Raw genomic sequence first — 27,626 nt, 5'->3', positions numbered from 1 at the left:
TGGGAGCCCATGGTGCTCGGGGCCCAGACAGAGGAGCAGCCAGCGTGCCTGGACAGGCAGAGGGTAATCCCACCAGGAGAAGACAAACAGCCAGATGGCAGAGGGAAGGCACCGGCTGCAGCCTCCGCTGGGAAAATTCATTAAGCCTTCAATTAGCGCGGGCCTACCCCTGTCGGCTCCAAGGGGCGCCCAGGGCCCTGGCTGCCCTGCCCCAGCCAGGAGTTAATAATTCACCCTCTAATGAACCCGGCAGAGAGACGGCCAGAACCACCCACCAACCCGCCTGCCCGCCTGCCAGGGCCCTGGGCCGGAGGGGAGGTGGGGCCACCTCTCTGGTTCCCCTTATCCTCCGGGAGTTGTCTTATTACAGACCAGCTGGAGGGGGACCCCTTGTCCCTGGGGACCTGTGTGTCCTTGTACTATTCCTGGAAAAGAAGGAACCAACCAGAGCCCCAACATGTCAGACCAGAGAGGCCCCAGAGGTTTCAACGTCTGCTGTGTCTGCCACCGTGTGGGATGCTGGGGACAATGATGAATTAGAGCCCAGCCCTGCCTTCCAGGAGCTCACTGGCTGCTGATGGAGCAGGAAGCAGGGAGGAAACAGACCTATCACTATCCTCTGACCCTTGTCGGAGCCTCCATGGCCAGTGCTGTCAGGAGTAGCACCCTCTCAGAGGTATGGGGGTTGGGTCTCAGCTCAGGACTGGGGGAGAGCTCTTCCCAGGTGGCCAGGTGAACAGAGAGGCTGCGGTCATATAGTCCTACCTTTTGTTTTATGAGTGAAAACCTAAAGCCTAGAGAAGGCAGGTGACTGGCCCAAAGCCACACAGTAATTGCAGGGCAGGACCAGAATTAGAACTCAGGCTAGAAACCACCTCTGAGACCATGCTGAACAAGAGGCCCAGGGAGTCCCTTAGTCGGGACCTTGAACGGAGCCCTCCTGGGGTGCTTGCCCTGACTTGAGAATGGCTGGCCCTCCGAGGGTCATCTGACATGCCTCATCTGCTGGCAGCTATTGCCTGAGTCCACACTTCCTTTTCTACCGAGAACGCTCTGGAGAGCAGCGGCCGCTCGTGTTCAAAGGCCCCTCCTGCCCTTCCGCCTCCCCGTCTCCTGCTCAGCACCCCAAACCATCACCCCAGCACCTCGGGGCCGACTAGGCAGGCCCCCGGAATGGCACAGTTCCCCCTGACGCTTCCTAGCATCAGCCAGGACCAGGTTAAAGCCTGCTGCTCGGACACAAGCAGCACCAGAATCACCCAGGGAGCTGTTTCAAATACAGACGCCCGGGTCCCCGGTGAATCAGAATCTCTGGGAGTGGGTCAGAGGAATCTGCATTTCAAATAGGCTCTCCGAGGTTTTTCATCAATGGGTGCACAAATACAGAAAAGGGTACCTGCGTAAGTGGATTGCTTAATGCAGTTCCACAAAGTATACCTGAGGGCTCTGCACCAGATCAAAACAGAGAACATTAACAAGCCCCGGAAATCCCCCCTGCACCCCTTCCAGTTGCTAGCTTCCCCAAAGGGTGCCACCGTCCTGGCTTGCTTTTGAACTTCTTATGCATAGAGTTCTAAAGACATTGGCCTTTTTTGCTTTTCTTTAAAGATATTTTGTTTTTATTTATTTATTTGAGAGAGTGAGAGAATAAGAGAATGAGTGGAGGAGAGGGGCAGAAGGAGAGAGAGAGAGAGAGAAAGAGAGAGAGAGAGAGAGAGAGAGAGAGAGAGAATATTAAGCAGACTCCACGCTCAGCAGCGAGCCCGACATGGGGCTTGATCCCACGACACTGGGATCATGACCTGAGCTCGCCCGGCTGAGCCACCCAGGCAGGTGCCCCTCTGCTTGACACTGTTTGGGAGACTCCCTTGCATTGTTAGGCTCAGTTGTGGTTTCTCTACAGTCAGTGCCGAGAAGCATTCTAGCTGAGTGTGCCACGTCTGGTCCGCATTCTCCCGGCGGTGGGCACTGAGTTCTTGCCAGCTTTAGGATAGGGTGGCTTTGAAAATTCTGTTCCCTGTATCTCTGTGGACATTGCATGCATTCCCGGAGGGCACGCATCTCCTACAAGTAGAGGAGGAGTAGAGATGTCGTACCACAAGGTGTGCTGGCCTTCGGATTTCATAGATACCGCCGGGGGATTTTCCAAGGTGGCCGCACCAAGGCAGACTTCCACCGGCCCTAGGAGTCCATGTTCCACATCTCCACTGGCGCGTGGCACGTTTCTCTTCCCGTCTGAGCCATTCTGGTGGGTGTGTTGTGGTATCATTTTATGCTTCAACTTGCATTTCCCTAGTGACTAATGATGTGGAGCACATTTTCTTATGTTTATGGGCCATTTGGGCATCCTCTTATAAACTGCGTGGTCAGATCTTTTGCCAATGTTGTAATCCGATTGTCTGTCTTTTCCTTATTGATTTATAGGAGTTCCGTATACATTCTGGATTCCGGTCCTTTGTTGGATATATGCATTGCAAATATCTTCTTCAGCTTGGAGCCTCGCCTTTTGACTATGGTGTCTTTTTTTTTAAAGTTTTAAGTTTATTTGTTTATTTTGAGAGAGAGCAAGCAGGGTAGGATCAGAGAGAGAGAGGGAGAGAGAGAATCCCATGCAGGCCCCTCACTACCAGCACAGAGCCCAACTCAGGGTTCAAAGAACCACGAGATCATAACCGGAGCTGAAATCAAGAGTCAGACGCTTGACCAACTGAGCCACTCAGGCGCCCCTCTGAACTGATGTCTTTTGATGGACAGAGTTTAATTTTTTTTTAATTAGAGTATAGTCTGAATTACCAATGTTTTCCCTTTGGGGGTAACATTTCTTGTGTCCTATGTCCAAGCGATTTTAAGCACATGAATGTTTCTACAAGGAGAGTGGAGGCCCACCAAATGGACACGCCCTCAGCACCCTGGCCGCAGTGGTTGGATGGGAGCGGACACCTACTGCACTCTCTCCTGGGGGGTTGGGATTTGCCCTGAGGGGCACCACTCCTGGTCCAGACAGAGACTGAGAGAGATGATGGGAACTCAGGAGCAGGGGCTGCCTCGGGAGCTGCATCTGGCCCCATGTCCCTGGAAGCCGAAAATATAGTCTGTAGAGGAAGACACAGGAAGCAGATGTGCAGAGAGAACGAGAGATGAAGGACAGGGTGTGGACATGGCCAAGGTTACCACTCTCCTCATGGTTTTTGGCCCTCATGCTGCACTGCTGGCCCTGGGTGGAGGGGGGGTGGCCCTAAAGACACCCAGCATCTTTCCAATACTTCCCCCTTTTTGTTAAACAGGAATCCTGTTCTTGCCACCAGGAGAGTCCTCACTATGATATGCTTATCATCTTGAAACCTCAGAGCCATGCCTTCTGCCCTTTTCAGAGAAGATGAAGAAACATAGACTTGAAAGACTGAAAGTGCTTTCCCCCAAACCTGGCTGCCACTGGGAACCAAAGCCAGGACTCCAGCCTTATATGCGTGGCTCAAAGCCTGCTCTTCTTTCTCTACTGGACAGATTAGCCTGTGATCAAGGTTTCCCAAAATGTGTTCTCTGGAACCCTGGGCTCAGAAAATGAATCCTTGGGGCGGGGGGGTCGGGGGGTAGATTTTGGTTCCCTGATCCAGCTTTGGGGACACTGAGCCAAGCACCTATTAAGCAAGATATTCTTTAATTTTTTTTAATGTTTTATCTATCTTTGAGAGACAGAGCTTGAGCGGGGGAGGGGCAGACGAAGAGGGAGACACAGAATCCGAAGACAGGCTCCAGGCTCTGAGCTAGCTGTCAGCACAGAGCCCAACGTGGGGCTCGAACCCATGAACTGTGAGATCATGACCTGAGCCAAAGTCGACCACTTAACCAACTGAGCCACCCAGACGCCCCTAGCAAAATATGCTTCACAGCAGAGGCTTTGGTACAAGGGAACATACTGGGAGCCTACAACATGCATAATTTATTTGACAACAGAAACGCCTTTTGTAAGGAGCATTTCATGAGATGAATGTTTTATGGAAAAGGCTGCAAGGAGCCAAATTTCTCCTCCCTGCCCTGAGATGGTCCCCCTGGAAGGGGGTGTCCTAGACAAATAACTGGCAGTGTCCATCCCACTGAGTATGTGACCCCATGTAGATACACAGACGGAAGGGATCTATTCTGTCCACCTGCTTCCTGAGGGTTTGATTAACCTCGAGCAACCCCCGTGGGCCTGTGAAGCCCTGGATGAGTCAACTATAACTCAATTTCAGAACCTTCCAAGTAGTTGATGGGCTTCACCAGGCCTGGGTCGCCAGGCCCTTCCAGGCCTCCACCATCCTCGGAGCCTGGCCCTCAAGGTCCTGGTTCTGCCCGGCCAGCCCCTTCCCAGCAGGAATGAGCCCTGGGAGGGGCAAAAGGGAAAAGATTAGAGAGAAGAGGGCAAGGGCTGAAAACAGAGCCCAGGACCAAAGCAGGAGGCAAGTCAGGAAGCAGACGGCCGGCCCCTCAAACAGGGACAATCATGGGGCACCTGAGAGGATCAGTAGGTTAAGCATCCAACTCTTTTTTTTTAACTCGAAAAGATTTTATTTTTATTTGAGAGAGAGAGAGAGAGAGAGAGAGAGAGAGCAAGAGAGCAGAAGCAGGGGGGAAGGAGAGAAGGAGGAGAGAGGGAGAACCCCAAGCAGGCTTCACTCTCAGCTCTGTGTTGACACGGGGCTGGATCCCATGAATCTGGGATCCTAACCTCAGCTGAAATCAAGGTTGGACGTCAACCCACTGAGCCACCCAAGTGCCCCAAGCGTCCAACGCTTGATAACGGCTCAGATCGAGATCTTGGGATCCTGAGATGGAGCTGCAAGTCAGGCTCTGGGCTGAGCATGGAGCCTGCTTGGGATTCTCTCTCTCCCCCTCTGCCCCTCTCCCCTGCTTATATGCTCTCTCTCCCTCTCAAAATAAATAAATATTTTTTAAATGGGGATAATCCACCAAAAAACTTCACACGGGACTCTAAAAACCCAGCAAGGCTGGTGCATGCGTGGAGGCAACCTGCATGGGGACTCGTGAGTGCCCTTAGACCTGGGCAAGGGAGTGAGTGGGCCCAGAGAGGGAGGGCACAGAGGGGCTGCCACTCAGGACCTTCCAGGGCTTTGGTATCTCACCCATAAACACCCATCCTGTTATCCTTCCAGGCTTTGATCTTCTGCTGGTTCCTCCCCTCTGCAGGGAGCTGCCTGTGCAAAGGGCACTGGGCCGGGGCTGGCTGAGGGGCAAATAGATTGTCCAGCGCAGGGAGGACTGGGAGAAGCCTGTGGGAAGCGGAAGAGGAGGGAGGGGAGATGAAGCGCAGGATGGAACAAAAGGGAGAGGAAAGAGGAGCCTCCGGGTGGAAGCAGCTTTGTTCTGCCCCTTCTAGAAGCATGGGGTGGTTGCCAAGGTTAAACCCCCAGATTATTAAGTATCAGAACAGCATACCCTGTGGGGGGGCAGACATGTGAGTGGGGCCTGCAGAGGGCTGAGCAAAGCCTCCCCCCAACTCCTGCAGGCTCCCGCGTATCTGGTGGGCGGATGGCTCTCTGCTGAGATCAGCTTGGCAGACCGGCCTCTGATGTGTGCAGGCCTACCTTTATCCAAGCCATGAGAGCCCGAAAGGTTTGGAGAATAAATCAATGCCAGGCAAGAGCATCCTCGCTGAAATTCACCAGGAAAATGCATCGCTGAGGATCCTATGGTGAGTTTCTCTCCACAGAGGACAGTTGTCTTCCCCATTTGGCTTTTGTCGAAAAGCAGATATTCACACACGGGAGTGGCTGAAAGCCGTCTGGCTCTTTGTATAGGATTTCACCATGGGGATGTTCTGGTGGATTGGGGATGGGTGACGGGCAGCTCCTGCCTCCCAGACCCCAGGATTAGAGGGAGCTTGCCGGTTGCTCACCCCTCTCCAACTTCCTGTCAGTCTGAGGAGGGATAGCGTGTATGCCTCTACCCATTCTGCAGAGAGATAAACTGATGGATCAGCAACTGGGCCCCCCAGTTGCCCAGTCCCATGGTCACTCTGTCACCGCCCGCTGCTCCCAGGTCCTGGTCCAGCAAGAGAGTCACCTTCCCCATTCATTCCAAGCATACCAGCACCAGCTCCTTCAGCAAGATGAATCTGAGAACACGGTGACCAAGCTGGGGAAAGTGATATCCAAGGTCCGGAAATCTATCAAGGAGGGCGGCAGCTGCCGTAGATCAGAGCCTGCTCTGTCTGCCTCTACATCATCATTAGCAGAGGGCAGAGGTGGGGAGGACCAGGGGGCAGGAGTGAAACTGGAAGAGGTCTCTTTAGGTCTGCAGAGTAAAGCTGGATGTCCCAGACATGCTTAGTGGAGGTGAGGGGGGCAGCTCCAAGGCCCTCTGAGCCCAGGATGTGAGGTGGGGGGTGGGGCAAAGGAGGCACCCCAGGCCCAAGACAGAGAAAGAAGGAGAAAGCATCTGAGCTGAGTTTTAAGGAGGTTCTGGTGGTATCCAGTCCCACAGGGGTCTGCGTGGGGAGGCAGACCCCTATATTGAGGGAGTCTTTACTCTTAGGGGCTTAACAGAAAGAAAAGACCCCATCAGAAGTCTTGAATCCAGAGACCCATCATGAAGTACCCATTAATGGGGTATATGGATGGTCAAGCAGGGAAGGCTTCCTGGAGGAGGTTAGCCTCAGCGGAGCTTTAAAGGAAGACAGTGGAGAGAGAGTGAAGACCTGGAAGACCCCTCACACACACATCCATGTCATGCCCCATGACATGCCTTCATTGGTCCCAGGATCTTTCCTCCTCAGCTGTCGTGTGTTTGAAGTTTTGCACTTCTCTAATCATTCACCCAATGTCGGCCACCAAGACTGTGGGCTCAGTTTTGCTCGCCATTGTGACATAGTGAATGCTCACTCAATGTTTTCAGAATGAATGAATGGACAGCCCTAACTCCCATGATGGCCTAGACATGGAATGAATCAGACCCATGGAGGGAGCGGAAGGCCCTGGACGTCTCTCAGCACAAGTGGGGCCCCGGCCGTCGAGCCGGGCAGAGGACAGTTTGGGTCAGTTGGACAATAAGCACAGGGTTGGTTGCCCTTGTTTCAGGAAAACTGGGAAGCGACGGATAAAGAGCCTGTCCTCTAGGACCCCCAGGGGTGGCCGGAGCAGGAGGCAGGTGTGGGAGACAAGAGGGCCTGGGACAAAGCTGAACTTGGTAGCATCAGCTCCTCTCCCCAGCCAGGGCTCCTCCAGGAACTTCTGCGCCCCTGCCTCCTGTCTCCCCCACTGCCTCCTTGGTCTGATGGTGCAGAGTGATTTGTGGCCCTGACAAGCTGAATTGTGGGTAGAGCGGCTGTCCAAATAGGGAGCAAATTGGAACTGCGGCTCCAGCCAGCGAGCCATCCATCATGGGGAGAAGGGCTCCGTCAGCACCTTGCTTCCCCCAGCCTGGCCCGGAGGTGGGGTGGGGAAGCAAGGAGACTCCTCCTCTCTCCACCTGGGTTCTGAGGGGACCGAGCAGGGCAATCTGGACTGGAGACCCAGTTAGGGGAGAAACAGAGAAGGAGAGGGCTGAGTTCACCACTCCCCACAGGCTTTATATTTACAGGGTCTACTTTGGGCTTCTCTGTAGCATTTCCATGCCGATGAAGTGTATATATGTTTACAAATTAGGGAACTGAGGCACAGTGCACTCAGGTTCCAGGCCCAGACCGGCACCACATTGAGAGAAAAAGGGGCATAGACTTTGCTGCTGCCGTACCTGAAATTCTTAACAAAGCATTTTCCTGCAACATGGAAAACATCAAAAGCAAATGATCATTCTATCCGGCAAAACTCCTAGCTCCCAGAGGTGATGCCTCCGTGACTCCACTGTGGACCAGGGAGGTAAGGGAGCCCTCTGGCCCCCAAGGCCTGCCGTGGAGGACTGGCCTCCTGTGACAGGAGCCATACATTCCAGAACTAGGTGTGTCTGCTGTGCCCCCACCTGCAGCTCCTTCTATGCCTCCTGTGCCTGGCCACCGGTGCCTCCATCGTGTGACCCAGTTCCTGGCCACCAGGTGCTCAGCAGAGCCAAAGGCCACCTCCTCATAGGCTGGTCCCTGACCTTGACTGGGGGGCTAAGCCAATGAGATTGGAAGAATCCTTCCAATTGGAACTTGGCAACCCAATCCGGTAGTGAGAGAGCCAAGCTGAGAGGCAACATGTGACCTCAGGAGCCCTCTCTCCCAGCCCCTCCACCCCCCCCTCCGCCCCAAATGATCTCTGCCCTGCTTACTTCCCCTCCCCTCTCCCCGCAGCCTTCCTCCAGAAACCTCTGTGTGTGTCGAGGGGAGAAGGGCGGGGCTCTCGCTCCGTGTCACCCCACCTGCTGCAGTCTCCTGAACTGTCATCCACGTGAGTCATTTCCGTTTCCCCTCCAGCGATGCGATTTTGAAACTCCAAAGCCAGGCCCTGACTGCTTGTTTCTTTCTTTATGCTGACTCATCCCTTCCCTGAGACAACAGCTGTCCTGCTGAATAGGAACAGCCAAGGTCAGGGGTGGGGGTGCACCGCAGAACGTGGACTAACGTTTCAACACGTCCCCCACAACACAAGGCTTCGTGTGGCCAAAGACCCTCAATGCTGGAGCGTCAGGAAGGGAGAAAGCACCCCTCCGCCTCCTTCCAGGGGGTGTGTGTGTGTGGTTTAAGCAGAGAGGGAATTAATACAGGGAGTTAGGGCTTACAAAGTCATGGGAAGTGCTGGAGGGATCAGCTCTCCGCTGGGCCTCCAGGAGTGTCAGAGAACCACAGTGCTGAAATGGCCCATCTCAGGGGTGTTATTCCCACCAGGAACGTGGGGGATCGAGAGGCACCAGTGAGACAAGGGGCTACAAGCAACCATCACCACCATACCTGCATCTGGGCTCCCACAAAGCTGGTGACTGGAGGGGGGAACGCTGCTGTAGGAAAACCCAGGTGCCATCAGCAAATAGCCAAAGGGAAGGAAGCTGCTGTCTTCATTTCTGCCTTCCAGATCTCTGTCTTCCAGATCTCAGCAGCTGCATCTATTTAGCAGAACCTAACGTGAACTAAAACCCTGGGTGCAGGGGAGTCTGGGAAACCATAGTCTTTTGCTTTGCAGCCTCTGCAGCCCCAGAAGGAATAGAATAGATGCTGAGTCCAAGCACGTATCTCACAGCCCCATGCCGGATTGCCCAGAGACTCCACAGGCTGACTTGGCCCATCTTTTACAGCCAGTGCAGGCTGACTGCTTCTGGGTGAGGACAGGCAGTGGGGAAGATGTGTAGACACAGAAGGATTTATTTGGCTGCCAGTCAGGGCAGGAGACTGAAGAGCTAAGGAACACATGGCGGGGGGGGGGGGGGGGCACACGCATGCACCTGTCTGGGGACGAGCTCAGGACCTCTTCAAGGGTTGGGCAAGCCATTCCAGCTCTGCCCACATCCTCACTGGGCCTCTGATAATGGCAATAACCAAAGCAGCTAAAATCAAGTGTGGAAGTCAGTGGTAGAGGGCAGGACTATAGTTTTTGGGGCTCCCAGCATCTTGAATTCAAACGCCAGAGTACCCAAGTGTCCCTCTCTTCAAAATGCAGTTGTGATCTGCAGACTCTGGCTGCGGGTCCCCTGAAGGAGCTCTTGCTGGAGTGGGGCACACTGGCACTGGGGCCCAGACACCCCCCCCCACCTATGAAAGGAGATTGCTCTCTGCCCCGCGCTGCCCAGGGCAGGACTGAGATGACGGGAGATGCCAGACCCAGGAGCCGTGTGGCCCCGAGGCTGGGGCCTCCTGTGCTGAAGCCCCCAGTGGAACCCATCCTCCCCTGAACTTATTAAATAGTTCATCTGCTGCCATGTCCTGCTCCCTGGGGGGGTGAAGGGGCTGCCCCTTCTGAGAAGGGAGGGTGCATGCAGGCTGAGCACACACTGTGACAAACCTGCTGCAAGGCAGACAGGACACCTTCTCTCCACTCTCCCCCCAACCCTTGGAGAACTGCTCCAGCCCCTGGGGCGAGAGGGACCTGAGAGCAGCTTTCCACCTCCTCCTTTGTCTATCAGATAGTGATACCACTTAGTTCACCAGGTTAGGTGTGGCCGCCCTACTCTCCAACCTGCAGGGTTTGGAGTGCAACCCGGCCTAACCAATCAGAGGCTCTCTGTGCTCTGGCCCCAGTGATTGGCTTAGGGATGGGCATATGACTCGAACTGGCCAATTAGAGCCCTTCCCTGGGATTTTTGCCTGAGCTCCTCCTCCGGGATTCTGAGCTGTAAGGATCGCATTGTAGGCTGAAAAGATGCCTTCTGTAATACCCAGAACCTATGAATGTAACCTCATACGCCAAACCATATGCTTAAGTTGCAGATCTTGAGAGGAGAAGCTTCTTCTGAATTATCTAGGTGGGCCCTAACTCTTAAAATTCAAGTGTCCTTTAAAAGAGATTGGTCACAAATAAAGAAGGTGACATGAAAGTCAAGCAGAGAGAGATGTGGCCACAAGCTAAGAAATGCTGACAGTTGGGCCACCTCGGCGGCTCTGTTAGTTAGGTGTCCAACTCTTGATCTCAGCTCCTGGTTTGATCACAGGGCGGAGAGTTCAAGCTCTTCACTGGGCTCCACACTGGGTGCGAAGCCTATGGGAAGGGAAGGGATGCAGGGGAGGGGAGGGAAGGGAAAAGATGCTGACAGTCACCAGAAGCTGGGGAGGCAAGGAACAGATTTTTCCTTAGAACCTTTGGAGGGAAGGAGCACCTTGCTGGCACCTTGATTTCAGATTCCTGGCCTCCAAACTTGTGAAAAAATACATTTCTAGGGTTTAAAGCTGCTGACTTTGGTGTAATTTGTTACAGGAGCCCTAGGAAACTAACACAGGCACAGTGAGTGCCTACACTTGGAATCACCTTGTGCCTGGCGTGGGGGTGGGGCTGGGGGATGGGGTCCTGCCTACGAGGAAGCGGATTGTGGGGAAAGCAGAGGTGAGCATGGAGAGAGGACTAGCGTGTGGGCAGAGCCCTGAAGGCGGCCTTCCTTCCCTGGCCTTGCCAGCAGCATAACCCATCACAGGTCCCTCATTACTTCAGCCAGTTTAAACTGGTGTTCTGTCACTTGCAACCTAGAAAGTTCTGACTAACCCTCTCACCCAATATTTACCAAGAGCCTTAAAAAGAGCTGGAATCTTTCACCCAGTAACCCCAGCTTTCTGCCCTAAGAAAATCGTTCATATAAGGACAGTTGTTGCAGTGTGGAAAAATAGAAACAATGCAAAACCCTCTTTATGTAACCACAAGACATGGGTTCATAAATTATGACACTTCCCTTTAAGGGGTATTATGCAGAAATTAAAAATCACATTTCCATGCTCATTATAAAATGTTAAGTGAACACCAGGACCATATATGCATACATGCGCGCGTGCACACACACACACACACACACACACACACACACACACACATAAACAGAATGGTCCCCCTTTTTTGTTCGTTTTAGATCATTTTTTAAAAAATAAAGCATTACAGGAGTATCTGGGTGATTCAGTCGGTTGAACGTCCGACTTTGGCTCAGGTCATAATCTCACAGTCCATGGGTTCAAGCCCCACATTGGGCTCCGTGCTGACAGCTCAGAGCCTGGGGCCTGCTTCGGATTCTGTGTCTCCCTGTCTCTGCCCCTCCCCCACTCGTGTGCACGTGTGCACACATTCTCTCTCTCTCAAAATAATAAATAAACATTTTTTAAATTTAAAAATAAAGCATTACACATACAATTGAAATCCTCTGTATACTTTTCCCCTGTTCCTAATGTAGCCCATTCTCTCTCCAAAGGTAGCCACTCTAAGTTGGTATGATTCCCATGCATGATTTTAAACATACTTCCTACCTATGTATGTACCCATAAGTAATATATAGTATTTGTACGTTTTTAAAAGTTTATTTATTTTGAGACAGAGAAAGATCACAGGTAGGGAAGGGACAGAGACAGAGGGGCACAGAGGGTCTGGAGTGGGCAGTGTGCTGATAGCAGACAGCCCAATGCAGAGCTCCAACTCACCAACCATGAGATCATGACCTGACCCGAGTCCAGCGCTTAACCAGCTGAGCCACCAGGCGCTCCAATAGTTGTACAGTTTTATAGTTTATTACAGAGACTTTCCGCAACTTGCGGTTTTCAACCAGCAGTATGTTTGTGCACTTAATCCACCTCGGTAACATGTAACATTAATTTTAACTGCTGTCAAGGATACCATTTGTAAGTAGCCCATACTTTATCCTTTCTCTGGTTAATAAATGCTGAGATTATGGACAATATTTTTTCCCCATAAAATGCTGCAGCTCTTAGGTTTCTTTGTGCACATAAGTGAGATTGTCTCTAGGATTTTGTCAATCCAATGGGTAGGAAACTGTTTCTTATTGTGATTGTCATGCGCACCTCCCTGTTTACCAAGCCCAACATCTTTCCATAGTCCGTATTTTCCACTTGATTTTCTCTTCTATTCAATACTTTTGCCTGTGCTGCTGAGATGTCTGCCATTTGCATAGAAAATGTATTAGTAAGAACTACACGCAAATGTTACAGTGGTTTAAAAAAAAGTAAGTTGTATTTCCCTCCTCAAAGTATGATCCTTAATTTGTCTACCTTCCCTACTTTGGGAAACTCCCCAGCTCCCAGCTTCCTCTCCTTGCCTCCACACCCGCACAAGCCCTGTGGGCTAATGGACCTGATCCCGCATCACAAGCCGCGTGATTGGCCAGGGGCTAGGCAAATGACCCAAGCTAGACCAATCAGAGTTCTTCCTTGGGGTTTCTAGAACTGGAGCTGGCAGAGAGCCATTTCTCACATGCTGTTTCACAACAGCATGAGGTTGTGAGCCCGTGAAGCCAGTACTGTGGCCCCATGGAGTCAGGCAGCCTGAGACCTAGAAGCCTACCTGCTAGTGGAGACATGTCTAGAACACCTCAGCCCTCCTGGTCACCAACTGATGTCTTCCTTCCTGCTTTCGTAGGCTCCAATTGGTGTCCCCTCACATGCTACCAGAGGGGCCCTATGTGACAGGAGATTTGCCTGCATTTCAAGTTTTCTACAATAGGCCCACATGTTCCTATTTATAATCAGAAATTAAATAATACATATATTGTTAAGTCTTGCTCATTTTTTGAGGTTAGAGACAAACACCTCTCTCTCTTCCATGGAGGCTTGTCTAATCACCCGGGCAAAGCCCTGAGCAGCTGCTATCGGAGCTGGGGCCTGACCTGGGGCACTGTGGGAAATAAGGTCAGTAGTGAGCTTCTCCCCCAGAAAGGGTTCCGATGGACAGGGGAGTGTAGGGACAGAAGACTGAGACAGAGGCTGAGTGAGGTTCTCTGCTGAACTGCACAGCCTGTGGGGGGAATGAGGCCTGGCCAGAAGCCAGCCCCCAGGGGGCACCTGCCAGCCTCCAGCCTGCCCAGGATCTAGGGAGATGGCACAGGCTCTGGCCCTTTAGACCATAGGCTGCAGAGAAGCCTCTCTAGATACTGGAGCAGCAACACCACCAAGTTGCCACCAGGCTTCTTCACAGGCCCGGGGGCCTGCTGTCCTGAGGGGAGGTGCTTGCCAAGGGCCACCCTCCACGCCCGCTCCTGTCCCTAAAGGTCTTGCCCCTCCCCTTCTCACCAAGTCTAGAGGCTTAAAATGAGAAGCATGTTCCAAAAGATGAGGCTTATGGGAAAACTTCAGCCAAATCAATTAATGATAAAACCCTTGAGCAAACACAGCTACTTTTATCATTTTAGAATGTTGTGATTTGAGCCGCAAAAGAAATTAAATTAAAAACGTGGAGACTCTGGGTCAGAACCCCAGCTGCTCTCGTTGGTTTTTAATCTCCTATTAAATGATGTATCTTCTGATGGCTTTTGTCAGCTTATTCAGTGTAATAACACAGGACACGTGGCCCACTGACCCTCCTCGTTCCCTCTGCGGGGCTGAGGGGGTGGGTATCGCTGGCAGCTAGGTCAATTGACAAATTCAAAATGAGGATGGAGAGGTGGGCCAGGGTCAGGGGGAGGGACAGGGGCTGTACAGGACTATACATCACCAGAGCTGTGCTGGAAAGCGGCAGGGCAAGGTGCCCTGGGACCACATGTATAAGCTCTCACATTACAGATGAGGAGCCCAGAGAGCCAAAGTCTTCTGAAGTCACATTGAGTCAAGGTGTCCCAATGCCCAGCCTATAGCTCATTCTGTTGAACCACACACATAGATTATCCAGAAAGGAGATTGGGCTTTGTGTAAGGAGTGAGGTCCCCAGCCTTCCACCTTCTCTCAGGGCATTAGCAATGAAGCTTATTAAGCTCTGTCTGGGAGACAGAGTCAGGTTTCCAGTCCCCATCCCTGGGAAGATACTGGCCGTTTGAGAGAGGTTCTTCCCATATTTGGGCGCCTCCCAGTCTGATGATGGGACACAGACAAACATGGAGAGTCAAACCTACAGGTAAATTGCTCTGGTGAGAACGCCCGTAACGAGAGGGGATGACTCAGAATTTGTGTTGGCTTCATCAAGGAAGGCTTCCTGGAGGAAGCTGAGGCTTAGGGAGAAAGAGCTGTCTCAAGGCAGCTTCGGCAGAGGATCTGAGGCAAGACAGCTAGAGCTGGTGAGGGAGATGGAACACAGAATGAGTTGCTTCCATGAGTTGTCTGTACCCACACAGAGGCACATTGATAAACATAGGGGTCTGTTTGCACACACTCACGCCTACATGCACATACGCAGCCATGCACACTCATAACCACAGGCTTACATGCCAGGTAGAGGCATACACAAACTTTCTGATACCTCCGTGTGCACGCACATACATGCACACATCATTTATGTAGATATACATACAATCTTATATAGATCTATACTGGCCAAACCCAGCCCAGTATACAGCTCAGATATGCTCTGCTCTGCACACAGGTCTGGGGGAGGACCTCTACTGCCTCCAGCCACACTTTGAGCCCCCAGCACCTGTATCACCTGCCAAATGTCCCTGAGTCCCCCTGCTTGGACTCTATCGGCATCCCCTGCGTTTGCCATGGTCTGTGGTCTCCTCTGGTCCTGTGGGTGAGTGAGCTAGAGCTGACCTGGAGGCCACTCCCAGGGGAGCCCCCTGAGACCTCCTTCCTCCAGAGGACGCACAGGCTGGGGAAGAATCTCGAGGGGTTGTCTGGGCCGCTTGCTAGCTTCAGGGTGGGACTCTCTGAGGCCACTCACTGCTCCGTCTTGCTTACACAGGGTCTCTGCAGACCAGGTTCCTATGAAACAGACTCTGAGCTGGAGGGCCACCCACAGCTTTCCTGGGAACGGGCCCCGTGGGGGAGTGAAGGGGGCTAGATGGGGCACAGTGAAGAGCTGGGCTGTGATGCAGGCACAACGAAGGACTCAGCCACCCCCCAGGATCCTCGAATCAGGGACGGCCCTACAGGTGGCCCCACAGGAGACAAGGAGGACAGTCCTTTACACTGTGCATTTACCAGTCACTGGATGCAGACTGCCTCCAGAAAATGGGGTGACCTTGGGGAAGGAGGCTACTCTCAGCCAGGAACACTCCCCAAGGAAGAGGGGTTCGCCTTGGAGCTATCCCCTGTCAACACTCCCCACTCAGGTGGGAGCAAGCACTTGAGTCTTAAGGGGGTAATGTGGTCAGCACGGTGGTGTCCTGTACAGTCTGCAAAGGACTCCCTTCCAAACGCAGGTCACACTCCTGTCCCTCGTGCTGCAGTCAGATGCTCCTCCCTTGAGATTTTCTGGGCCTCGCTCCCTTGTGTGTCCTTCCCACTTCATCCCAACTCCCTGGACTGGTGTTGACAACTCCACATTGCAGGCTTCTGTTTCCCTCCCAGAAAGCCAAGCCCAAGGCTCCCTCTAGCACCCCCTCTCTCCTTTCCTGGGGGCCAAGAGCACTGGGAGCTGAGTAATCTGGGGAGGGGTTAGGATAGTCTCTGCCCACTTACTAGTCCTCCATGACTCAGATCGGTGGGACAGGGGCTGGGGCCATCTGCTTTGCACTGGGCTGACGAGACAGTGGCGTGGGCTTGTGACTTTATTATTCAACAGGCTCTGTGGGTGGTAGATTCCTTTCCACGTTCTACTGCCAGGATCCCCTTCTCAGTTTCCCCTGAGTCCTCTGTTGATATTACCCCCCATCTCCGGTTCTTCTCACAGACAGCCCTGGCAAGGGTAGGAGCCAAAGCCTTTGGATCAGAGGCAAGACTTTCATTCCTTCCTTTGCAGGGAAGGTGTGAGCCAGAGAGTGCCTAGCTTGGAGAGTAAGGGGCTGCTCCACCTCCGCTACACTCATATTATGAGAGATGCGCATTTGTCTTCACATTTTAATATCCCTGAAACCAAGATGTGTCTAATAATTTATGGCTTATCCTGGTTTGATCAGCAGCATTTTCCCCCCTTCATGGTACCTAAAACAATGGTCACTCTTTAAATGAATGGTGTCTTAGATTTGATGTGACGGGGAGGTGCCTCCTCCCCACCACCCGCCACTCCCCCCTGCCACCCCCACCCACCGCCACACATGGGTGTGGGAGAGGAGGGGACAGGAGCTGGGCGAGACTCAGTTCCTCCTGCCTCAGGTTTTCACTGCACAGCTTCGGGACCCAGGCCCTCCCAAGGTCTCCCGCCGGCAGATGACGAGCAGAACCAGGTTCTGGAAGCCAAATAGAAAATTATTTTTAGAGACTCAGGGCTGGGGTTTGCTTCCAGTGCCCTGCAGACCTCATCTGCCGGCGGCTACAATCCTTCTTCTGAAGCCTAAATAAAAGTAGCTGGAAGCAGGTCTGTGGCGCGCAGCTGGGAGGATGTCAGGGATGTAAATGTGGGCGCAGACATTCTGGGGAAGAGAGCTGGCGCTGCAGCATCGTCAAGTGAGGGCTTTTCAAGTGGCAAAGCGCCTGGCACCGTCTCTGGTTGAGAGGGACGGCCCTGTGGGGTGCCAGGTGCCCAGAGCCTGGGACTTGCCGAAGAAAATGCTGGGCTGGAGGAGAGGCAAGGCTGGGGAAGTCTGGGATGCTGAGCTCAGAATGGAGAGAAGCACATCTGGGCCCTGTCTGGCCACAGGCTGCCCCGAGATCCCCCGGGGCAGGGGGCAGGCTTGCTGGGGACAGCCTTATTCTGAGCCAGGCACTCACTCTCTCTGTTCTCGAGAGGCCTTCGTGAACTCCCAAATGGCCATCTGAGAAGACCACTGGGGGAGAACAGGTGGCAGATGGCTGATACTGAGATCTGAACCTCAACAGCCGGGTGAGATTTCAACAAGCAGCAGAGACTGCAGGAAGCCAGTGCAGGCGCAAGTGCAGGGGCAGAGCAGGTGTGAGTGAGGCCCGAAGGGAGACACTCGGTGCAAGGAGGCTGGAAGATCTGTGGGGCAGTGTGGCAGGGGAGCCCCCTCTGCTCCCTCTAGAAACCAGAAACCCACAGCGAGGGGCCCTGGGAAATAAAGTTTGCAGGAGGAAGGCAGGAGGGATCTGAGAGAGCACTGACACCCCCCAGGACTGCAGGCCCCCTGCCAGCAAAGGTCAGCTCTCCGTGCATTCCTGCACTCCACAGATATGTACTAAGCAGTCATGGCAGGCCATGCACCGAACTGGGTGCTGGGGTTCAGCAGTGAAGTGGATAGGCAAAAATCCCCGCTCACAAGGAGTCTAGTCAGGAGAGAGATAATAAAATAAGCATAGAGTGTCCATTCTTAGAGCAAAACGTACAATAGGATGAGGGAGTTGGGGAGGAATAGGAATGCTGCTTTACATAGTGTGATCAGGGCAGTCCCCCTGGAAAATCTGACTAGTGATCTAAGTGAGATGAGGGTGTGGACCAGCAGTGTGCTTCCGGCTCGGGAGAGCAGTAGGTGCAAGGACCTGGGGCAGGAGTGAGTGGTCAAGACTTAACAACTCTAGCGGCTGAAGTGGAACAAGCCAGGGGAGAGGAGGAGGGTAGGGCAGGAAGGTAAGTGGCATCCGATCCTGCAGGGCCGATGGACCACAGAAAGGCATTTGCCTCTTACTCTGAGTGAATTGGGAAGCCACTAGAGGGTTCACGCAAAATGGCATGCATGATCTGACTTCTGTTTCAGCAGAACAGACTGTAGGGGGCGAGGGACCAGAGGCACGAAGACCCATCAGGAGACTTGTTCTCTTTCAAGTAAGAGATGATGGAGGTTGCATTCTAGATATATTTAGAAGGCAGAGCTGACAGATTGAATTCAAGGTGTATCCAGTTATCTATTTCCACATAAGAAGCCACCCCCAATGCTTAGTGGCTTAAAACACTTATTTTGCTCATGAGTCTGCAGTCTGGCAGGGCTCAACATGGAAGACTCATCTGTCCCATGTGACATTGGCTGGGGCCGCCTGACAGGAGCTACCAGAGCCTCTTCCAAAATGGCTCGGTCACAGCAAGTGTATGCTGACAGCGGCTGGGAGCATATCTGGCTGTTGGCCCAAAGTCTCTATTCCTCTTCCCACGGGCCTTTCCCAGGCACCTTGGGTTTCGGATAACATGGCAGCTGGGTGGCAAGAGCAGGAAACCAACATGGAAGCCCTTTATGATCCAGCATCCAGTTCTAGAATCTCATTCCACTGTCTTCTCTTGGTCAAACGACACCAATGCCCTCACCCAAGGGGAAGAGGATGAACCACCACACACTTCACCATTCAGCGGGAGGAGACTCGGAGAAGTTTTGGCCATCCCTAACCTGCTGCAGGCAATGTGAGAGACAGAGGGGAGTCAAGGGTGACTCCAGGATTTGGGGGCTGGGCCACTTACATCCTGACCAAGGTTGCCATTTAGGTCCAGAGACAAAGCTGTGTGACCTTAGCTGAGTCCCTTCCTCTCACTGGACCTGTTTCTTCCTGTGAAATGAGGGGCTAAGATCAGAAGACAGCTGTCCCTTCCAGCCCTGGGACACTAGCCTCAGGGGTTGGGAGCAGACTGCCCTGCAGGTTCCCCGAGACAAATGACCGCTCTTCCCAGGGCTGCTCTCAGAGCCTCGGCTGGGAGGCCTGAGGCTGGGGCCAGGGCAGCAGGACTCAGGACGCACCACAGAACAGGATCCCAGCTTTCAGCCGTCCCCCTGGCATCCTGCCTCTGCTAGGTCAGATGTGGCCCTCCCACCACAGAGCTGCGCCATGCAGCCTGCCCCCAGGAAAGAGGTGGAAGGGCCCAGCCGGCTAATGCCAGGTTGTGGTTTCCAGACGTCTCCAAGCCCTTGTTTATCAGGGCCTAACTAAGCACGAGGAGACCCAGGGGCAGTCGGCCTAGCCGCTGCCCGCTGCTGCCCGACTCTGGGCTGGACAGCCTGGTGGGGACTTTGACGTACAATGCAGAGGAGGGGCGGAGGGGGATTGTTGCACTGGCGGTGAGCACATGCCTGGGACCCCTGAGGGGTACACAGTGCCCCTTCCTGGAGGCAAGACTGGCAGGATGTAACCCCTCCCCTGAAAACACTCCGGCACCAGCTCTGATATACCCATGACTCTCCAGGGGAATACTGTGAAAATGCTGAGTCTGATGCGAAAGCTCTGCGTGGGGGCCGAGACTCTACATTTCCCACTAGTTCCCAGCTGCCATCATTGCTGCTCATCCTCAGAGTGAGGTTCTGGTCTAGACCCTGTGGCTTCCCAGGTGGACACTGCCACACAGACCGCCGGGCTGGAGGGACGGTCAGACGGCCCCTGTGCCACAGGTGAGACAGACAGCAGCCGTAGCACACGGAGCACCTGCAATGTCACTGACCACCCAGCGGGGTGAGCTGTGGGCGGGCTCATGGGCAAATCCCTTCTCTCTGAGTCTCAATTTGCTCATCTGCAAAATGAGGAGAAGTTTGAAAAGTGGGAGAGGGGAGGAAGGGTCGAGGGAGGAAGGGGGTAGGGAATGGGGAAGAATTTCCACAGTAGACAAAGGGGAAGGACAGAAGAGAAAGGAGAGGGCAGGGCAGAGTGAAAGGGGCAGTGACCAGGAAACCCTGGGCAGGAGTCTGCTGGGAGACCACTGAGAAAGCAGGGTGAGGAGCAGATGGGGCCCTGGGCAGGAGGGAACCAGGATGTAAGAGGAGGTGGGCGGGCCCAAGGGACGGCAGTATCTCTCATCTCATCCCAAGCTGCAAGGCACTAAGGAGAAATCAGCTTCTAGCTGCAACTCTTCTGGGAAACATCTGCCTTTTCATTTATGAGGGAAAAGGCAGAAAAATGACCGCAGGAGGCGCCACTCTGTTTTTTTAAGCAATCAAAGCAAAAATGTCACCCCTGGGAGTGTAAAGCCCATCAGGATGGTTAAGTAATGGCCTGGCTGCCTTCATCGGGCTCAGCCACCCACCAGCCCCCCTTCCCTGGGCCATATTTCATCCCAGACTCGCCTGCGACCCCGTAATGGGCTGCAGGACAAATGTAAAATACCCACCATTGGTCAGCTCCCTGGCAAGCCGGGCCCCTCTGATGTAAGATTCAGAACTTGCAAGGCCTTGATTGTCCCCCCTCAGTTCCATAACACAACAATAGGGAAACTGAGGCACAGATATTCCAACCCTTTCTGGACCACCAGACTTACTCACTGTACTGGCTTTCCCAACCCAGTGGGGCCTGCAAAGGACCAGGGTTGCCCTTGGGCTCAGGGAATGACAGTTGGGGGAGGTCCTTGAAAAATAGAGAAATGGATGTCTGTGCCTTCCTGCAGCCCAGACCCCAAGTGGAAACTTTCTGTTTGGATTTTTGCCAGAAACAGTTCTTGGTTGGGAACTGCTGGCAGTAGGGAGGTAAAGGGGAGACCTTGGAAGAAACAAAATGCCATCAATGCACTGCCCAGGGTGGAGGCTGGGGTCACGAGCTCTCAAGGTGCCAGAACACTGAGGGCTCAGCATCTGTCCAGAATGAGTGAGGACTCTGCTGTCAGCCCCTGCCAAGCTCAGGCCGGGGTTGGACTTTATTGGTCTGGGGCAGCCTATCCCTTCCTGCACAGGGGGCACTCGAGGAGTGGGTTGAGGGGCCCCAGCCACATCTTGGCTCACCCTGTACCTCGGCCTGGAGTGCCCGCTCCCTCCCGCGCAGCTGTGAGTGTACTCATCCTTCAAGGCCCAGCCCACCCTGAACCTCCCAACCTCCTGAGCGGCCTTCCCTGACCAGCCAGGCCCGCTCATAAATGGAGTCCTGTCCGAGGAAGAATCGCATGCAACCCTGTGGTCAGTCTTGCCTCTTTCTGTAAACAACCAGAAGCCCCTGAAAGGCAGTGCCTGGCACTAACCTTGGCTCCTGTGAAGAATGTTTGGAAACTCCCTTTTCCCTGTGCCGATCACACCCTGGCCCGCTGGCTCTGTGCTCTGAGCCGCTCCTGCTCACTGCTTTACCGCTTTCCGCAGCCCTTCCCACCACGCTATCTTCTTAGTTCTTGGTTTGGTTTGTTGATCGCCTAGTTCTCCCAACTAGAATGTGAACTTCAGCAGGGCAGGCTGGTTTTGTGTGTTTTCCTCACTGCTGTAGTATCCTGGGCCCCTGGAATAGTCCCCACACACGGTAGGAGCTGAATAGATGTTCATTATACCCCATCTTTTACCAAGACTGAATGTCTACAATGGAGTTTTTCTTCTAAATGATCCACAAACAGAAGCCACACAGGCCACTGATAGGTAGGGGTTCATTTTGCGCTGGGAAAGCAGAAAACACAGGAGAGAACTGACCCCTTTCATACTAGTTTGGAGTCTTGCCCCTCCCTTTGGAAGCCTGGAGACTGGTGGCATCTCTCCAGAAAATTCCCTTGTCTGGACTTCAAGCCCTCAGAGAACTCAAAACAAAGATTTATTTTTGTTCATATGCTGGAGATATCTAGAGAACCAATGCCTTTTTGAGATGAGAGTGGTATAGCAACTTACCAAACATCACCCAGCCAGAGCCCACCCTGAGCCCCTACTCCCACCCCAGAGGCTGCACAACTGGCCATCAGCCCACACTGGCTCTCTCCTGCCACCCGCTGAGATCAACTTGGGGGGTCGGGGGGAAGAAGGACCAGGAAATCAGCTGGTGATGGGGTTTTGCTCCAGAAGAAAGTGTAAGGGTCTGTGATGGAGCCTGCACCTGCCACCCCTACTCCTGACTGGGGCTTGGGGGCGGCCCTGGGCCCAGGGGCTTCAGTGCTAATTGAGCTGGTCTCAGGCTGGGACCCCGATGGCTCTCACCTGGAGACAGAGTGCTGGGCCTGGTCCCCAAGCTGCTGTGACTCCAGCAGGTCTGGTGTGGGACTCATAGTCTGCATCTCTCACAGAGGTTGATGCTGCCGGGAGGGGCGCCAGCTCTGAGGACCACTGGCCTGGAGAAAGCACTCCCTGTGGTTGACAGGCTCACGCTGGGGAATTAAACTAGGAGAGAGAAAAGTATGAGGGACTTTTGCTTTTTGTTTACCCGTTTCGGTATGGTTATGAATGTTTAAAAGCCATGGGGATTGTTGTAATAATTTTTAAATTTTTAAAAGAACACAAGCAATCCATGCATGGTGTGAGTGGCAATTATTTATCCAAAGTAACAGCATTTCTTATGCACCTACTGTGTGAAGGATGTTATTTTAAATGAGTAAGACACAGTCGCCGCTGTCTGGATACTGAAGAGTCAGAAGAGGAGTGAGCCAGATAAAGTGGCAGTAAAGATGTGGGGGGGGGGGGACCACACTGCAGGTGTTTACAGGTATGATGAAAGCACAGGTGACCATCAATTCCACCTGAGGAATCAGGGAAAGCTGCCAGAAAGAAAGAGCATTTTCTCGCAGCCTTGAAGGACCCCAGCCAAGGAAAACAGCATGTCCAGACCTGAAGCAATGTGGTACCTGCATTTTTAGGGAACTGGACCAAGCCTGGGGTGCAGGGAGGATTCTGGGATGGAGGGTGGGGGGATGGGAGGTACCGGAGGCAGGTCAGAAAATGCAGGTGGCAAGCAGGTAATGAAAATCCCTATCTATGAAGCTAAATGGCTGTGACTCCACAGTGAGTCCTCCAAGCTATGAAGCGGAAGATGTGCCCCAGCTTGGAAGGAGGGAGTCTGAGGAAGAAGAAATTGGCCTGAAGATGCCCAGGTGAAGCAGAGGCAGCGGAATGCAGGAACAGCGGTCATCTGGAGTGAGATGCTAGCAGATCACTTAGAAGAGGAACCTGGGCAAGACCAGACTTCCTGCACACAGGGGGGAGATGCTCTAGCATGGTTGTGTGGGTGTCCAGTCTGCAGACAGGAGAAGGAGGAAGCATTTGGTTAGGGGGAAGGAAACTGAAGCCCGAAGGGGGTAGGGGAGGCAGCTTGCCCAAAACTATGCCAAAACCCTGCTTTTCTGCTGGGACCAGGATGCAGATCTAGGGCTTAGGTCCCACCCCCACCCCTTTCCTCATTGGAACCAGAGGTCCCCTCTGGGCCCAGCGAGGGAGTGGCTCAGGTCCCTTAGGTCACCATCGCCTCTCAGTCAGAAGCTCTTCCACCTTGTGAAGGCATCCAGGGATCTTAGCGGGAGGCAACTCGCCCTGACTGGCATGTCTGCCCTCTATCTTGGTTGATTGACTTTTTACTCCTCTGCTTGTCCGAGCAATAATTAGGATCCCTTTTTCCATATTAAGCAGCAGCTGTCATCATCACTTCAGGACTCTCCTAGTCACATTTCTCTTCCTTCTCTATCCTGGAGGTAGGTTTCTGACAAGTCGGCTGTTTCCTTGTCCCTGTGAAGAAAAGGCAGAAAGATGTTGAGAAGGAGGCTGGAAGCGGCGGGGGAGGAGGGGAGCTTTCCTAGACCACTCAGCAAGGCTGGTTCTGACTTCCTGTAGGGGAGGGGATCCATCCAGGATGGAGCAGATCATGTTCAGTCTCTCTGCAGGGAAACTAGGAGAGACTCATGCCTCTGTGGCCACCCAGCTCACCTGTCCCAAATGCCTGAATCTCCTCCTTAGAGATTTATTCCTTTGAAAAGGGCATGTTAAAAATACAAATATTTCTAGAAGAAGACTGGTTAAATTGTCACTGTGATTTCTGGTAGACATCTGTGCTGCCACCTTGCTGCTTTGCCCGCCCTCCCCTGCTCTGCTCTGTATCAGAGCAGGTGTCCCTAGAAAACTCCATTTCCTGGGCTCCTTGCCTGCTGGCTTCCTGTCATATTAAGCCAGTGGCTGGAGACTGGTAGGAGGGAGAAGGGGAGAAGCCAGGGTATTTGTTCCCTCTCTCTGACTTGTGGTGTCTCTGCCAGTGGCTACTTATCTGGCAGTGGCTACATCTCTGCTGTGGCCTCAGCTTCCCCAGTTTGTCCCCTCCATGGTTCCAGTTCCAGCCTGGGAGGCCCTTTGGGCAGCCCCTTTGCCACATCCTAGCTCCCACCAGGCAGTCTCAAGTTCTGGGCTGATACTATCACCTCTTTCTCCTATACCTCTATCCTGGTGGGGGAGGGCGTCTTCGGGGACAGGGGGAAAGGGACAGACTCTTGCCATCAACAACCTCCAGATTATTTCCCCACTTCGTGTTTTAGCTTTTCCAGCACCTCTGTAACTGGTTCTGCATGTTATATTCCCTCTATTGAACTACATGGCAACGTTCTGTTTTCCTGCTTCGCCCCTCCTTGACGGAGCTGCTCACACTTAAAATGTGCAACATGGAACTGTCGATTCCACCTGCCTCAACACATATCCCTTCCTTCCTCGGTCCTCTTCTGGACTGTCCACACAGCATCCAAGTCAGAAACCTAGGCACCATCCTTGATTCTTTTTTCCCATCTATCCATCATCACCAAAGCCATTTCCAAGTATATACCTTGAATCCTTGGTTTCCTTGCCATTTCCCACCTGGCCTGGAGGCTCCCAACCATTATCCCTACTTCTTTTCCTGCCTCCCCACAATCCACTCTCCACACAAGACCCAGGAAGATCTTTTAAAAGACCCCTGCCTAAGCAACCTCTTTGACCTTGGTCATAGTAACTTCTTACTAGACACATCACCAGAGGCAAGGGAAACAAAAACAAAAATGAACTATTGGGCCTCCATCAAGATAAAAACCTTTTATACAGTGAAGGAAACAATCAACAAAACTAAAAGCAACCATTGGAATGGGAGAAGATATTTTCAAATGACATATCTAATAAAGGGCTAGTATCCCAAATTTATAAAGAACTTATCAAACTCAACACCCAAAACCCAAATAACCTAGTCAAGAAATAGGCAGAAGACTGAATGGATATTTTTCCAAAGAAGACATCCAGATGGCTAACAGACACATGGAAAGATACTCAGCATCATTCATCATCAGGGAATCAAAATCAAAACCATGATGAGATACCACATCATACCTGTCAGAATGGCTAAAATTAACAACACAAGAAACAAGAGGTGTTGGCAAGGATACAGAGAAAAGGGAACCCTCTTGCACTGTTGGTGGGAATGCAGACTGGTACAGCCACTGTGGAAAACAGTATGGAAGTTCCTCAAAAAGTTAAAAATAGAACTACCAGCAGTTGCACTACTGGGTATTTACTCAAACGATACAAAAATGCAGTTCAAAGAAGGACACACACCTTGATGTTTGACAACAGCATTAACAATAACAAAACTATGGAAAGAGACCAAATGTCCAATGACAGATGAATGGATAAAGAAGATGTCAGATACATATATATATATATATATATATAGTACATATATATATATAATGAAATATTACTCAGCCATTAAAAAGAATGAAACCTTGCCATTTGCAATGACATGGATGGAGCTAGAATGTATTAAGCTAAACAAAATAAGTCACTCAGAGAAAGATAAATACCATATGCTTTCACTCATGTGTGGAATTTAAGAAACAAAACAGATGAACATATGGGAAGCTGAAAAAAGAGGGGGGTAACAAACCATGAAACTCTTAACAATAGAGAACAAACTGAAGGTTGATGGAGAGTGGTGGAGGGATGGGCTAATGGGTGATGGGTATAAAGAAGGGCACTTGTTACGATGAGCGCTGGGTGTCATATGTAAGTGATGAATCACTGAATTCTACTCCTGAAACCAAACTCTATGTTAACCAACTAAAATTTAAATGAAATTTTGAAGAAAAAAATAAATTAAATAATCAGATTTCTACTTAAAACCCCTCAGTGGCATCCCATTTGAATCCAGACTCCTATCCAGTGTTAGTCAAGATGTATTCATTCATATGTAACACCACATATTCCATCTAGCTTAAGGGGAAAAAAGCCTCTGCTGAGGGATATGAGGCCTCGGAATTCATGACAGGAGACTCTAGGTTTGGAAAAGGGACAAGAAGCATCTTTTGGCAGGAACAGCCAAGATGGAACACACCCAAGGCTCCTAGGTCCCACATGCCCCAACACCACCCAGAGAGAACCTGACTTTCTTCCTATCTTTGGCTACTTGAGACTCAAAACCCAGGGCAGGAGGGAGCAGCTGGCCAAGCCAGGTCAAGTGCTACTTCCCAGCCAAGAGAGAGAGAATCTGGCCCCTCTGGCTTTCCCCTCTCTGCCCCAGAAGGGAGGGAAAGGTGGATGCTGGATAGCCAAAGCATGATAAATATCCATAGGTAACCTTCAGGCATGACATGATCCAGCTTTTGCCTTCTCTTTATCCCCAGCTTATCCACCTCCCGCCAGCTCCTGCCTTGGTTCACATCACACCATACTGACCTGTCAGTTTCTAGAACATAGTCAAGCTCTTCCCTGCCTCTACAGTCTCTGTCAGGGCTCACCCTCATAGAATAAAGATGCCTCATGATCCCTGCTGCCCACATTTCGCTTTCCATGCTAGAGGGATGGGAGCGGTAAGGGAGCTAATCCTGTGTCCAGTAGGTGCCCAGGCCATGCTCCAGGCAGCTGTGATGGGTGACCTTAAATTCAGCCTTCAGGGTCAGCACATTCTCAGAGCCCAGGTGTTGTCAAGATAGCTTATGGTATGGGGGCTGCTTCCCCAAGGGGACACCCTCCACAGCCAGCCACCCCTTCCCCAGGCCCAGCATCTTTCAGGGGATGCTGTTCCTAGAGGCAGGGCTCAACCTCAGGCCCAGGAATCTAGTCCCTCTATGTGCCTTCCCTAAAACGCACCTCCTTCTACCACCCCCACCCTCTTCACCATCAACAGCTGCAAAATTCTACCAAAAGCGTAAAAGACAGGTGCTTGTCTTTGGCTTTATTCTTTTAAGAAGAAAAACAATGAAGAGACAAATCCTAAGAAACCAAGTTGAGGGGAAATATCAACTCTGCGTTCTGGGGAAATGTTAAATCAGTGAATTAAAATGCTGGAGATGAAAGTGGGACTGCCTGGTGGAGCCTGTCACACCCGCACTCTGAAAATGACAGTGTCGTGATGGTGGGGAGATGCAGGCAGTGTCAGGATGGGAGGCTTGACGTCAGTGCCCCCATTCTGCTGGCTTCTGAGTCCCCTCCAACAAAGACTTCCCTCCAGCCCCTGAGACCTCCTCGTCTCCCCCTCCAGCTTGGACAGTCTAGGTTGGGGGGAGCTCTCTTGCTCCAAATTGTCCACCAAATTGTCCTGAAGTCCCCCACTCCCACCCATCATTTAGGAGAGTGCTTCCTAATGGTGGAGTGATATTGCAATCTATAATAAGCAATACATATTTAGTCTTCCTCCTTCCCTGCAGAGAGCTTCTAAAACCCTTGGAATTTCC

General features: G+C 52.3%; 2 long non-coding RNA genes across 4 annotated transcripts; both read left to right on the top strand.

Annotated features, from left to right (window-relative positions):
- Nucleotides 1-6,904: 6,904 nt before the first annotated feature.
- LOC115297100 lies at nt 6,905-13,059 on the top strand. 3 transcript variants are annotated; one of them, XR_003911276.1, is made up of 4 exons: nt 6,905-7,033; nt 8,270-8,366; nt 9,096-9,231; nt 9,570-9,793. It is a non-coding gene; the product is annotated as an uncharacterized LOC115297100 (long non-coding RNA). The 3 variants fall into 3 exon arrangements; XR_003911278.1 differs by lacking the exons at nt 9,096-9,231; nt 9,570-9,793 and adding an exon at nt 12,972-13,059; XR_003911277.1 differs by lacking the exons at nt 9,096-9,231; nt 9,570-9,793 and adding an exon at nt 8,804-9,084.
- A 5,527-nt stretch (nt 13,060-18,586) lies between these two features.
- LOC115297177 lies at nt 18,587-22,356 on the top strand. The gene is made up of 3 exons (XR_003911328.1): nt 18,587-18,704; nt 19,479-19,680; nt 22,245-22,356. It is a non-coding gene; the product is annotated as an uncharacterized LOC115297177 (long non-coding RNA).
- The last annotated feature ends 5,270 nt before the right edge of the window (nt 22,357-27,626 follow it).

Source organism: Suricata suricatta, chromosome 7 (genome assembly GCF_006229205.1).
Source record: "Suricata suricatta isolate VVHF042 chromosome 7, meerkat_22Aug2017_6uvM2_HiC, whole genome shotgun sequence".
Classification (NCBI taxonomy): Eukaryota; Metazoa; Chordata; class Mammalia; order Carnivora; family Herpestidae; genus Suricata; species Suricata suricatta.
The sequence above is the reverse complement of the archived record's forward strand: the minus strand, read 5'-3'. Positions and strand labels throughout refer to the sequence as shown.